This window comes from Balaenoptera borealis, assembly GCF_965194805.1.
Source record: "Balaenoptera borealis genome assembly, chromosome: 8".
NCBI lineage: Eukaryota > Metazoa > Chordata > Mammalia > Artiodactyla > Balaenopteridae > Balaenoptera > Balaenoptera borealis.
Genome location: NC_138865.1, coordinates 101,499,470 through 101,511,814, shown reverse-complemented (window position 1 = coordinate 101,511,814; position 12,345 = coordinate 101,499,470). Strand labels below are relative to the sequence as shown.

At 41.4% G+C, this 12,345-nt stretch overlaps 1 protein-coding gene across 8 annotated transcripts in view; it reads right to left on the bottom strand.

The window, feature by feature from the left end:
* KIAA1958 overlaps positions 1-6,473 on the bottom strand; it is a 225,725-nt gene extending 219,252 nt beyond the window's left edge. For 6 of the 8 annotated variants that reach the window (XM_082403961.1, XM_082403965.1, XM_082403960.1 and 3 more), the window contains exon 1: positions 6,352-6,473. The gene's annotated coding sequence lies outside the window, so the exon portion shown is untranslated. Of the gene's footprint in view, positions 1-125; positions 362-6,351 lie in introns of those variants that run through there. The other 2 variants (XM_082403958.1, XM_082403959.1) reach the window with 2 other exon arrangements.
* Between the last annotated feature and the right edge of the window lie 5,872 nt (positions 6,474-12,345).

Sequence of the window (12,345 nt, the reverse complement as noted above, 5' to 3'; positions counted from 1 at the left end):
AATGACTGTGTCCAGTTGGTTGTTGTATACATCTGGATTTCAGCAGAGAGGCCCTGAGTGGATATCAGATTCAAGAGACATCAGCCAAGGAAGGTGTGAACTGATCAGAATGGCGTGTAATTTACCGTGCAAGGAGCAAGGCCAATATCTGAAAAAGAGCACCAAAAGAAACATGTCCTTAGAATTCACAAGAAAACAGCATCAGCAGTTTCACTAAATTTGGCTACATTGAGATTCTCCTGCATTTGAAACCAATGATTAAGAATTTTCTACTTTAAACTATTCAAAATAAAGTATTTAAAAATAATGAATATGAAGAATGAATAAAAACAAATTAAAGCCTTTAACTCCCCACTTTAATTATTTTTTTTTATTAATTAATTTATTTATTTTTATTTTTATTTATGGCTGTGTTGGGTCTTCGTTTCTGTGCGAGGGCTTTCTCCAGCTGCGGCAAGCGGGGGCCACTCTTCACCGCGGTGTGCGGGCCTCTGACTATCGCGGCCTCTCCTGTTGCGGAGCACAGGCTCCAGAAGCGCAGGCTCAGCAATTGCGGCTCACGGGCCCAGCCGCTCCGCGGCATGCGGGACCCTCCCAGACCAAGGCACGAACCCGTGTCCCCTGCATTGGCAGGCAGATTCCCAACCACTGCGCCACCAGGGAAGCCCTTTAATTATTTTTAATGGCATACGAAGTTGATCATATTGCTGTCTACTGGACCTTGCACTCAAGTGAAAAAATGCCAAGAGAGTAATAAAAAAGGTATAAAAGATGAAAACCACTATAAAATTACACATATGGCGTGAAGTATGTATGTATGTATGTATGTATGTATATATGTATGAAAGACAATGGTGGAGGAATAGGCTGTATTATCAGCTGAATTGTGTTCCCTCCAAATTCATACACTTAAGTCCTAACCCCCAGTACTTCAGAATGAGACTGTATTTGGAGACTGGGCCTTTAAAGAGGTAATTAAGGTAAATGAGGTCATTTGGGTGAATCCTAAGGATATGGACTGATGTCCTTACAGGAAGAGAGGAGATTAGGTCACAGAGGGGCACATAGGAAGGACCATGTGAAGATACCTAAGGAAAACAACCACCTACAAGCCAAGGAGAGAGGCCTTAGAAGAATCCAACCCTGCCAACATCTGATAGCTTCCAGAACTGTAAAAATTAAATAAATTTTTGTTGTAGAAGCCACCCAGTCTGTCATACTTTGTTTCAGCAGCCCTTGAAAATGAATACAGGCTAGAGAGAGAAAGTAGTCCTAGTTGGGTAAGAGTCCACATATATTGATAATATTCCAGTAAGTATGAAGCCTTGTAACAGAAAAGTAGAGCTTTTGCTATGTGGTGATTATGGCTTATATGCAACAATAAAATTTTTTAAACAGTAAGTATTTACAAGGGAAAACAGGGAAGATATTGACAAGGGAAAAGTGAAGGGACACAATATTGGCAAGTAGAAAAGGACGAAAGAGGTTAAAGTAGTGTCAGTTTTGAGAAAAATCAAGAAGAGAGAAATCCAACCAAGATATATCCTATTCCTGACATTTTAATGAACTAAAAAAGTAAATAAAATAACCCAAAAACAATTCAGCCAAGGAAGGGAGAGTAATGGAGGCAACTTTGGATAATTCTTTAGAACTCAAAAGAATTTTTTAAAAAAATTTCAGCTAATGGAATCCTTGATAATTAACAAATAAAAAAAAGTTTTCAGGCATCAAATGAAAAGATATTTGCAATGGGTATTAATGGAATTCTTTGAAAGTTATTTTTGTGTTTTTTGTTTTTTAACAAACAGGTAATAATTACTAGCAGTTGCACTACTTCTTGCCCTGCATCCAGAGCTACAGAGGCCCAAGAGGAAGTAAGGTGGAGGGGAAAGCAATTCTCCAACTTGAAGACCTGCTCTCTCGTGCCAGGCCGGTCAACATTCAGGCAGATCAGAGGGGGGAAAAAGCTGGAAGAAAAATGCACCATTTTGTGGTAAGACTTTCAATGTTTTAAAAAGTTTCTTAAATAATTTAATGTCTTCTTCAAGTTTTTTAAACTTATACTTCACATAAAGTTGCACAATTTATCTTTTGAGACATCTTTTGATGCTACTTTTCTTTCAGTACAAAAGGTCCAATTACTGATGTCCTAGACCACATCCCTTTGCTTTCTATATTACTTTAAGTGTGATAAAGTGTTTCTGAAATACATCTTCTTTGTCACTAGAGACACTGGTTTTACCAATATGCAATACTCAAAAAGCTCTCCAACGGTTTAAGTGTGAGACTTTGCAAAACAAACATGAATACTGCTGCATAATTTGCCTTTCTCCAGAAAAGGGTATTACACTTTGTTGACACTGCATACAAAATAAAATGCAAAAATTTGCATTTTCAGTACTTTTGGTTTCTTGACCTTTATTTGAATTTGAGACTAAGCTTTACCAAACAACAGAATTTACACTGTAACTAGCAAACCACAGTCCTCATTATGGAATCTGTGCAGTGCATTTGTTACCTAGGAAACAGAAGAGAGCACAGGCAGAGTGCAATTTCAGTATAGCAAAAGAATTCTCCAATCATGCTGGTAAATAAAGTCCATAAATCAACTAATCAGAAGCAAAGTCAAGAAGTACCATGGAAGAGTTAAGCTCTATGGAAACTTTTTTCAAGGCAAAAAAGAAACCTGTGGGGTTTCTTCAGGCAACTATGTAGGTCTCTTCACTAAATATTATGAGCAGGTTTCTTTACAAACACAAACTGTCAAAAAATAAACTGTTCAAAATAAATGGCTTCTCTCCAATCTTCAGCTTCTCTATTTTTGACAGTATTTAAGAGAAAAAGCTTCTTTAGAGCCAGCCTCATACATCTGGTAGCAGAATATTAGTCCAAGAATGAATTCTGCATTTTCGGCAAGCAGCAAGGGTATGTACTGCTCTTAAACAACGCAGGACGATAAAGGCTGGAATGAGAGGTCACTGTCCGCACCTCTCACAGTCAGGCCTACTTTCCCAAGCTACAAAAAACTTCAGGAAAAAGAACTTGAAAGGCACAGATCTTTTATAAAGAATAAAACTGTTAACTTTTCAGCTTTCCCCCTGGTTATTACTAATGATAATACTAGTCATTTGAGGGTTCCAAACATAAAGTGAACATTTTAAGTGTCTTTTAATGGTACCACACTAATAACTAACAAACAGGAAAAGACTAGAAAAGTCTATGGATTTTAAAGCCTATCAAATTTAACCGTGGAAAGCTTAGTGTTGTTAAAACAAAAAACAAAAACTGGTAAATATCAGATTCTACTGCTCAGCTATTGATACATTTAAAACCCAACTTTATGCAAATTCAAAATTTCTGGAAGCATTTGTCATAGTATCAAAAGCAGCAGAAAAAAATTTCAAACATGAGATGTGAAAAATAATTTACATGCCTTCCTAAACACCAACATACCAGACGAAAAATCAAATGAAAATATGAAGGAGTCTCTGGAATGCTTCTGATTAACTAAAATAGTTAATTATAGAAAAACAAAACACAAAACAAAAAAATTAATATCTACATATCACAGTCAACAAACAAAAACAAAACAAAAAAAACAGGTGTTATCTTTTAGCCAGCCTAAGTAAACACACCATGCCGATCCCAGAAAACTGTCAGACACAGCTACAACTTTGCCAAGCAATTCTCAATGCAGGCCACACTCTTAATGTTTAGTTTACACAGTGACTCCGTTAAACCTTAATGCTACAACTGACAGCCATGTAAACAAATACATAAACATGCAATTCAATTTGTTAGCTTATCTGTTTTCATACTGGGAAGAGCTGATGAGGAGTCTGTATCTAAAGAGCTGAAACTCTGGAAGTGTTTTAGAACTCTATTCCACCATTCATGATAAAGTCTGAACAAATTTCAACACTTAGCCTCTTTGGGCCATCCTTATTAGAAAAGGAAGAGGTATCTTGCCCAAGGGCCCACCAGCCCCTGACACTGAGCTCTGTGCAGAGTTTAAATTCATTTATCTAATCTAGAACAGAAGTCAAAACAGGAACTAATCAAAGAGGCTGGCATGACCTTTGTTAGATGTAGCCTCTTCTAAGTTTTAAGTAAAGTGTACAAAAATGTACACTCCAGGCATTTACAAAATAAGGCATGAAATAATATTAATCTGTTAATGTAAAACTAGGACAAGAATCTAGGATACATTTTTCTCCTAGAAAAAGACCACTATTTTAGGCATACTAAACTGTCTCCTCTTTATAATGACAAAAATCAGTTTGCCTAGTTAACACTATATTAAATTGTATATTGTTTTCTGACAAATTTCTACATGTTACTTGACAAAAATTTAAATAGCAAATATTTTTTCCACCATAATAATTTTCCTTCATGTTTGGATGATAATACTTTTATTTTTTAAGAAAGACTACATTTCCTACATATAGCTGTACATATAACTGCGTGTCCCCAAAACTGTGTTTTCTTTTTTGATCTCCTTGGTAACCATCAGATTTAAGTTTGTCAATACGGATTCTCAAACAATAAGCAAAAAAAAAAAAAAGTCTCCAGAAATGAGCAGTAGATAGAGGTGAATGCAAAGATATAAATCCACAACTGCGTTAAAAATCTGAATCTGGAAGGGCTTCCCTGGTGGTGCAGTGGTTAAGAATCCGCCTGCCAATGCAGGGGACACGGGTTCGAGCCCTGGTCCGGGAAGATCCCACATGCCACAAAGCAACTAAGCCCGTGCCCCACAACTACTGAACCTGTGCTCTAGAGCCCGCGTGCCACAACTACTGAAGCCCACGCGCCTAGAGCCCAAGCTCCACAACGAGAAGCCACTGCAATGAGAAGCTCGCCCACCACAACGAAGAGTAGCCCCCCACCCCCGCAAGTAGAGAAAGCCCGCGCAACGAAGACCCAATGAAGCCAAAAATAAATTAAGAAAAAAAAAGTCCCATTAAAAAAAACTGAATCTGGAAAATTAATTTTCTGGGTGCTTATGCAACTTCATTTATTATCTGAGTATCTACAAATACATAGCAATTGTTCATAAAAAACTTAGATAAATAATACACATCAGAAATATCACTTACAGTACTTTTCAAAAGTTATATCCACCATATACAACCCAGTTGTTGGGTTATAAACAGAGAATACATAAATACATATAATAGAATAGAGAAAGCACAATCACAGGGAGAAATTATCAGTTCTAACGTTCATGTTCTCCCCATATGTCGTGAAAGATCTCATATCTTAAGCCAGCAAAAATAAAGGTTTTAGCCTGGACAGAAAGTTAGAGAATTGTTTATCGCACTCCAGTCTAACCTCCACTGTGGAAGTGACTTGCTTGTGAACTGTTTATTTAATAGGTAGAAGATTCTGTCATGTTAAACCTAAGGAGTCTGGGAAATAACAAAACTTTACCTCCAAAAGTTATACATATATGTAACAATCACAGCCATATTCATCTTTTATTTCTTGCCTTTAAGTCCCTATCTGAAAAAAAGAAAGAAAGAAAGAAAGAAAGAAAGAAAGAAAGAAAGAAAGAAAGAAAGAAAGAAGGAAAGCCATCAGAATACTAAAAAACACTCTTTAATTTTGGTCAGCCCAACCTTCTCCTAGCGAGGGAAATCTATTTCTCGATGTATTTGATAACAAACACAAATCACTGTGCGCAGCCTCAGACGGGGTGGGGGGGGCGGAAAAGCCCTTCGGAGAAAGCCCTCCTCCGTCAGAAACAATAAATAAGGGACCCAAGCGATGCACGCTCCTTTACACACGCCCCAAACGCACCTTGGCGTGCCTCGCGGGAGGGAAACAAGTCTGGCAAAGCCCCGAAACACCTCTCTCCCTCTCTCTCCATAACCTCCTCAAGACTTGAAAACTAAGAGAGCACATCTTTTCTTTCCCCTTTCCCGCCCTCCTTCCCACCTCCAACAAATCCCAGAGAGGGAGCGGGCGAGCCAGACCCACGCAGCGCGCCCGCTGCCGCGGCGGCGACAGGAGACGCTGGGCGGCGGGCCGGCCCCAGAGAGACAGCCCAGAGCCGCGACCGCCGCTCGCTCGGTCGCCGGGGGTTTCTACCCCCTCACGCCCCCGAGGCCGTCGCCGGCGACGTCCGGCCGCCCGGCTCTCAGCCCTGACTCTCGGCCTCCTCGCGCCCCCCCCGCCCCGCAAGCCCAGAGGAACAAAAGGAGGGTTCAGCCGGGTCACTGCTAGGCCGCCGAGTGGGGGGAAAGCGGCGCGGACGCCAGTGCGACCGCCCCCCACACAAAGGGGCTCCCGGCCCCGGGCGCAGCGTCGGCGCGCTCCTCCCCGCCCCGCGCGCGGGCTCTCACCCACCTGCAGGTGTCTGTGCGTCTGTCCATAGGAACGCGGGCAGCGAGGGGGCCTGTAGGAGCCCGGCAGCAAGGGCTGGAGGGGGCGGGATGGAGGGGAGAGAGGGAGCGCGGCCACAGGGCCGGGGAGCGAAGGTAAGTAGAACGGGAAGGCGCCGGACGGGCGACGGACTGAGGGGCTGGGGGCGGGGGCGCCAGCCTGGCTCCGCCGACCGGCGCGCGCCACTCCGTGCGCCTCGAGCTCCGCTCGCCCGACTCCGAGTGCGGCGGGCAGGCGGGGGGCGGGGCGCGGGCGGGGCGGGGCCGGCGAGCGGGGCGGGGGCTCGGACCCCGGCCTCCAGCCGGCACCGGAAACGCGCTGTGGTCCGGGAGACCCACAGGAAGTGTGTAACGGCACCTCCCACGACGCGCACCGAGCTAGCGGCGGAGGCTGTCCGAAGGAGGTGTGGACCGACCCTCCTGCTACAGACACGCGACCAGGAGCTCGGTCTCCGCAGCCCGACAGGCGTGGGAGCCACGATCCCCTCTGCGTTCTCAAGTGGGCAACACCCCCTCCTGCCACACGCGCCAGGCCCGCGGCCCCCGCTGCCCTTCGCAACTCCGTACAGCTCCACCTAAACGCCAGGATCAGACCTCCTTGCAAGACCCTGGGGTTGTCAGGCGTGTGATACCTGTTTTAACGCGCTGAGTGGAGTCACCTCTACATCCAGGCATGTGCAAGAACACCCCCGATCGACAGACGTAAAACCCACAGTCACCGCTGCCCGGTGGAAGTTTCTAATACAGCTACAACCACACGCACCCATCCCGTGGAGGGAGCCGGGCTGCTGAATAACACCTAAAACACACTAAGACCGGGAAGCATATAGTAACACCACCTGCACAGCTCGGCACAAGGGAGGTAAGGCTGGACCAGGCGCCCTCCACCTTTATTTTATCCACCAAACACTTTCATAGTACTTACACTAAGTGCTTAGCGAATACTAATTTGCTTAATGCTAAGAACTCTATGAAGTGGGTCTTGTTAGCATTGCTGTTTTGCATATGAGGAAACTGAGGCACAGAGACAGTAAGAAAGCTGCCCAAGATCACATAGTAGCAGGAGGAACCCAGATTCGTCCCAGGCAGTCTGTCTCCGTGCTCCTTTCTATTTACAGCCCTAAGCATCTCCAAAATAATAATAATGGCAATAACTATCATTTAAAGCATATCTGATTAGCCATATGTAGTGCTCACATCTTGGCCTCACCCCAGCTGTGACAGGGAAACCTCATTCCCTCCTACCCTGGGGTAAGTGAGGGGAGAGAAGAGTATGACTGAGCAGAAAAAGAGACTAACTTCTGAACAAAGGAGAAAGGATTCCTAACACCTTTGTCTATCAACACTCCTCCTGGTCAAGGCTGAATTTTAAAATCTGTGAACATTTTTGATAAATAATGTGTCCAAAAAAAGAAAAAAACAGGGACTTTCCTGGTGGTGCAGTGGTTAAGAATCTGCCTGCCAATGCAGGGGACACGAGTTCGATCCCTGGGCCGGGAAGATCCCACATGCCACAGAGCAACTAAGCCCATCCACCGCAACTAAGCCCATCCGCCACAACTACTGAGCCTGTGGTCTAGAGCCTACGTGCCACAACTACTGAAGCCTGCACACCTACAGCCTGTGCTCCGCAACAAGAGAAGCCACCGCAGTGAGCAGCCCGTGGACCGCAACGAAGAGTAGCCCCCGCTCGCCACAACTAGAGAAAGCCCATGCGCAGCAACAAAGACACAATGCAGCCAAAAATAAATAAATAAAATAGATTTATTAGAAAAAAGAAAAAACAGTTAATCGCCGCATGTTTCAAGTACATAATCCTGTGGGAAAATTGAAATCCCGTGCATTGCTGGTAGAAATGTAAAATGGTGCAGCCACTATGGAAAACACTGTGGAGGGTCCTCAAAAAACTAAAAATGGAATTACTATGTGATCCAGAAATCCCACCTCTAGGTATATATCCAAAAGAATTTGAAGCAAGAACTTAAAGAGACATTTGCAACCCATGTTCACTGCACCATTATTCACAATAGCCCAGAGATGGAAGCAACCAAAATGTCCAAGGATGGATGAATGGATAAACAAAATGTGGCATATACGTACAGTAGAGTATTATTCAGCCTTAAAAAAGCAATCCTGTCACATGCTACAACATAGATGAACCTTGAGGACATTACACCAAGTGAAATAAACCAGCCGCAAAACAACAAATACTGTACATAAGGTACCTAGAGTTGTCAAAATCACTTATATAAGGTACCTAAATTTGCCAAAATCATGGAAACAGAGGGTATTATGGTGGTTGCCAGGGAATGAGGAGGGGATTATGGAGAGCTGTTGTTCCATGAGTATAGAGTTTTAGTTTTGCAAGATGAAAAAGTTCCAGAGATCTGATACACAATAATGTGAGGATAAACCACTGACCTGTACACTCGAAAATGGTTAAAAGGATAAATTTTGTATTATTTGTTTTTTTACCACAATTAACTTTTTAAATGCAGTCCCATTTGTTTAAAGCATATTTCTATCTTGATGAGTTTTTTAAATGATGCAGGCTTACAGCTATGATGAGTACCTTGTTGAACAAACTAACTCTCCCACTAAAAGCTATAAAAAGCTGCATTTAAAAAAAATAAAAGGCTGTTTAAACCTATTATACAGCAAGCCAGGCAGCCAAGGCGTGAGATTCCCAAGAGCCCAGCAAGAAGGGAAACACGATGAAGTGAATGCTCCATCCTAAGCCATGTTTCCTCCTCAGGGCACTGTTGATTTGTGTCTAGGAGTATAGAAATCTGAGAGAGGCATCCTAGAGCTTTCAATAGTCTGATTGGGCTGGAGGTACAAATTTTGGAGGTCAAGTCTATCAGGGTAGCTAGGGCTTGAGATGCTAAGATCCCAGAATAAAGGCAATCACAGTAAAGGAGTCAGTCATTCTACATATTTTCCCTCAAAGCATTTGCTGATTCCTAGCCTGTTCATGCAAGGGGCAAGAAGCCAGGAAATCAAGCAGAAAGCAGTTGTTAACAGGAAAAAAAAAAAAAAATCTAAGAAATCTTTGGCTGTCTCATGGTGCTGGAAAGAATTATATAGAATTAAAGTTCTTAGACTTTCAGTAGTAGAGACTGGCTAGGATGTGACTGCCTTGTAATCACTTGGTACTTTCTCAGATAAATATATGGTCAATTGCGTATACTTTTAAGTTGCACTAACATTGCTTTTGTGCTTTTCGTGACTAAACAATATTTTTCATTAACCTTACAGTAATGGAAAGCTCAACTTGTATTATGGAAAAGTTTTTTAATGTATTATATTTTTCATTTCTAAAGTTCTATTTTTATTTTAATCTGCTGATTTTCAACAAATGATGCTGGAACAATTGGATATCCCTAGTCAGAAATATGAAATTTGATCCACACATTGCACATGTACAAAAATTAACTTGAAATGCTAAATACACCTAAATGCAAAACTTAAAACTGTAAAACTTCCAGAAGTTTTCAGTTAAGCAAAGATTTCTTCATTATACTGAAAGCATGATCCAGTAAAGAAAAAGATTGATAAGTTGAACCTCATTATTTTTTTAAAAATTTATTTATTTATTTTATTTTTGGCTGTGTTTTGTCTTTGTTGCTGTGTGGGCTTTCTCTAGTTGCGGCGAGTGGGGGCTACTCTTCGTTGCAGTGCACGGGCTTCTCACTGCGGTGGCTTCTTGTTGCAGAGCATGGGCTCTAAGTGTGCAGGCTTCAGTAGCTGTGGCACGTGGGCTCAGTAGTTGTGGCTCACAGGCTCTAGAGCTCAGGCTCAGTAGTTGTGGCGCATGGGCTTAGTTGCTCTGCAGCATGTGGGATCTTCTCAGACCAGGGCTCGAACCCGTGTCCCCTGCAATGGCTGGTGGATTCCTAGCCACTGCACCACCAGGGAAGCCTGAACCTCATCTATTTAAAAAAATTTTCTTATTCCTGTATCACTGGTAAGAGAATAAAAAGACAGTCTATTGAAAGGGAGAAAATATTTGCAAATATCTGAAAAATTACTTGTAACCTGAATATATAAAGAGCTCCCAAAATTCAATAATAAAACAAACAATGGAACAAATGTGGGCAAAGATTTGAGCAGACACTTCATCAAGAAGATATACACATGTCAAATAAGCACATGTAAAGATGCTCATCCTCATCAGGGATATGGAAGTTAAAATACAATGAGATACTACTACATACTTATTAGAATGGCTAAAATTTAAAAGGCTGTACATATCAGGTGTTGATGAAAATGTGAAGAAACGAAATCCTATACATTGTTAGTGAAATGTAAAATAGTATAACCACTTTGGAAAAAAGTTTGGCAATTTCTTAAAAAGTTAAATATATGCACACCATATGATCCAGTAATTTCATACCCAAGAGAATACAGGGACTTGGTACATGAATGTTCACAGCAGCTTTATTTGTAATAGCCAAAAGCTGGAAACTACCCCAATGTCTATCAACAGGTGAATGGATAAACAAACTGTGGTGTATTCATATAATGGCAAACTACTCAGCAGTAATAAAAAGGAATGAACTATTGATATATGTAATGACAAGAACAAATTTCAAAGTAATTATGTAGATTGAAAGAAGCCAAACAGAAAATATATACTGTATGGCTCCATTAATGTAAATTCCAGGAAAATGCAAACTAATCTGTAGTTATAGAAAGCAGATCAGTACTTGCTGGAAATGGGATTGAGGATGGGCATAAATGGCTACGAAGGGGCAGGAGGAAACTTTTGGATATGTTCATGTGTTTGGATAGTTGGTGATGGATAGGTTGACAGTGCAAAAAGTAAACATATAGGTAAATTTAAAGACTTTTTTTTCTCATTTTTAAATCTTTAAAAAGATAATTCACTGTTAACAAAAATATTAAATATACTGTAGAGTTTAAAACATATGTGGAAATAAAATGTATGACAAAGTAGTACAAAGGATGGGAATGGGAAATGGAAATATTTTGTGAGATTCTTTCAAGGAAGACAGAAAGAAATGGAAGAAGACCAGAAAAGAAGAACAAAGATATACAGAACAGATGGAATAAAGCAAATGGTAATTAATAACTTCCCAAAACAGAAAGCACCAGGTCAAGATGGGTTCACTGATGAATTCTAACAAACATTTAAGGAAGAAAATTATACCAGTTCTCTACAGTCCCCTTCAGAAGACAGAAACAGAAAATATTCCTAATTCACCCTGTGAAACCAGCATTACCCTAGTACCAAAACCAGACAAAGACATTATAAGAAAAGAAAACTACAAACCAACATCTCTCATGAACTTAGATGCAAAAATCCTCAACAAAATATTAGCAAATTGAATCCAACAACATATAAAAAGACTTACATACCACAGTTGTCTTAGCCTGTTCAGCCTGCTATAACAAAATACCAGAGACTAGGTGGTTTAAAAACAACAGAAAGTTATTTTGCACAGTTCTGGAGGCTGGGAAGTCCAAGACCAAGGCACAGGCAGATCTGGTGTATGGTGAGGGCCTGAGTTCTGATTCACTGGTGGCACCTTTTTGCCATGTCCTCACTTGGTGAAAGGGACCAGCTAACTCTCTCTGAGGTCTCTTTTATAAGGGCATTAATCCCAATCACGAGGGCCCCACCCTCATGACCTAATCACCTCCCAAAGGCTCCACCTTCTAATACCATCATCTTGGGGGTTAGGATTTCAATATATGAAATTTGTGGGCATAAGAACATATAGGCCATAAAAACAACCAAGTGGGATTTATCCTAGGTTTGCAAGGATGGTTCAACATTCAAAAATCCATTAATGTAATCTACCACATCAACAGGCTGAAAGAGAAAAATCACACGATCATAAAAATAGATGCAGAAAAACCATTTGACAAAGTCCAACACCCACTCATAATAAAATATTTCAGTAAGCTAGGAATAGAGGGGAACTTCCTCAAT